This window comes from Lipotes vexillifer, unplaced genomic scaffold, assembly GCF_000442215.2.
Source record: "Lipotes vexillifer unplaced genomic scaffold, Lipotes_vexillifer_v1.1 scaffold10, whole genome shotgun sequence".
NCBI classification, from domain to species: Eukaryota; Metazoa; Chordata; class Mammalia; order Artiodactyla; family Lipotidae; genus Lipotes; species Lipotes vexillifer.
In genome coordinates this window covers 264,963-267,448 of record NW_006792541.1, presented here as the reverse complement: position 1 = coordinate 267,448, position 2,486 = coordinate 264,963, and the positions used below count along the sequence as shown (strand labels likewise).

Genomic DNA, 2,486 nt, shown 5'->3' with positions numbered 1-2,486 from the left:
CCCCCGCCCCCCCCCGCCGCCCCCGTGTCTCTAACTTTTATGTGCTTATGAATCCCCTGGGAATCTTGTGAAAACGCAGAAGCTGATTGAGTAGGGTGGGCTGGGGAGATGGGGGACTTGAGAGTCGCATTTCTAATGAGGTTCCTGTGTGCTGCTGCTGCTGTTCTGAGGTCCCTGCTCTCAGGCTGTAGGTGACATTCCTCAGGCCAGAGACAGGTCAGGGTCTACTGTGGTCTCTCCCTGGGTCCCTCAAGGGTGACAAACACTGATGGTCTGTACAGGCCTGCCCTCCTCTTCTCCTGGGCAGACATTACCAATCCATCCCAGTGCTCTTTCCTCTTGTATGTGGCAATCGTCTCACATTCCTTCTCAGCAAGCTGCCAAGTATCCCTGGGATGGGAACAATCTGCCATCCAAGTTTTGGATGAAATAAGTACACAATCTCAGCTTGAGATCAACTGGGTACATCAGAAATCTGATGGGCAAAAGAGGGTTCTACTGAAAAGGTTTTGTGAACAGTACTGAAACTATCTCCCCTACCGTGGACCGCCCCCCTCCATGGTACCCAGTAAGCGTCTGGAAGGCCTCAGCTGTCAAATGTTGTTTTTATTTTGGAAGCATAATGTAAAGTCATTGTTTTTATCCCCAGACCATGGTTCTGGTACTCAGATTCACTTTGGGAAAATTAGCCCTGGGGAGGAGTTTTAGAAAAAGTAGATTTTGCCAGAGGGTGGGTGGAGGAATCTGGAAAGTTCTGGAACTTGGGATGTAGTGGAAGGAGAGAAAGGAAGGCAGCTGAAGGAAAGTAGTCTCCAAAGGGGAAATGTGGAAACAAAAAGGGTTGCAAAAAGAGATAAAGGCTTAACTTCTCTGCTTTACAGTCTTATTCAGGATCAACTCTGCCTCAAGTTCCTAAAATATCCTGGAGAAATGGGGGTAAATATTATAATCTCCATTGATAAAATAGGAGTGAAAAGTGGACTCACCCAATGTGTTGACTCTTGGGCTGATCCCACCCCATAGGGACCCCTCAGGCCAGGCTCCCCGAGTCTGACTTGCACCCACCCAGAGCCCTCGCTGAACTGGAGCTGCCTCCACAGTGATTCTGTCTGGGAGGAAGGGCAAACTGGGAGTCATGGCTCTGTCTGGGATGATGGGTGTCACTGGGGTAAGTTAGCTTGGCCACAGTCAGCTGTCCCAAGAGACGCTCACTGAAGTGTGCTCCAGAGGCGAGAGGTGAGCCATACTCTGTCTTCCTCCTGGATCCCTATTGCTGTCCCCTCCAGCCCAGGACTACACTGCCATCTGTGCTGGGGTTATAGTGCCATGCGCCAAGCCGCTGGGGACACCTGACTCCTTGGGGGAGCTAGAAAAGGCCACAGAGTTAGAGACTTTTTTTACAAATGGGAAACAGAGGTGCTGAACTTTCAGGGCCACATGAATATTTAGTAACAAGAGTGGAAAGCAGGAGACTCTCGATACCACCTGTGTTTTGAGGTCTAGCACCCTCTCCTCAGCTTTCTTTGCTCCGAAATGGAAGCTTTTCTGTAACTCTTGACTCAAAGAGGAATCGGTGGCACCAACTGATGAACACAAACACACACACACACACACACACACACACACACACACACACACCCCTCACACGGATTTCAGACTTACACAACCTAAATATTTTGTGAATTCATAAGCCCAGGAATCTTAGAACAACAACAACAAAACAGTATCTAGATATCAGCGTCCCACTAAATCACAGGTACACCTCTTTAAAGGTGTAAGAGCTGGTACATCTCAGGAGTTGTAGAGGAGATGTGGGAGGGGCATTTATGGACAAATAATAAGTTTACTTTGGCTAGAAGTCTTAAGGATGCTGTGTAATCAACCTTCTTTGGGCCTGCGTTGCTCCTTCCCCAAATCTGTTCTGGCCTCGGTAAGGTCCCATAGTAGCAAGTAAAACCCACTGGTCTGGAACACTCCTTGGAACTCTCAGCCTCTAAGAGTTGAGGTTCATGAAATTCTCCTTCTTGGGATTCTGAAGGAAGTCAACTGTGTAATAATCTAGGGATTATTCTCTTAATACTCTGGTTGAACAAATGAACGAAAGACCAAGCAAACAGATGAATGTGTGTTTGAAAACAAGCCTCTTACACCCAACAGAAAGTCTTCAAGGGTTTAGTCTTTAGCTGTTAGACTAAAGGAATAGGGCTGGGGCAGAGAAATGAGGATAGGTTAGTTCAAAACACCACCACCAACAACAAAACACCCATAAATAAAAACAAAACAAAAATGAAGAAAGTCAGGGGCTTCCCTGGTGGCGCAGTGGTTGAGAGTCCGCCTGCCGATGCAGGGGACACGGGTTCGTGCCCCGGTCCGGGAAGATCCCGCATGACGCGGAGCGGTTGGGCCCGTGAGCCATGGCTGCTGTGCCTGCGCATCCGGAGCCTGTGCTCCGCAACGGGAGAGGCCACAACAGTGAGAGGCCCGCG

At 49.0% G+C, this 2,486-nt stretch overlaps 1 protein-coding gene across 1 annotated transcript in view; it reads right to left on the bottom strand.

Annotated features, from left to right (window-relative positions):
- Nucleotides 1-2,486, bottom strand: part of NCALD (neurocalcin delta) — an 18,557-nt gene that overhangs the window by 3,764 nt on the left and 12,307 nt on the right. The window lies entirely within an intron of this gene.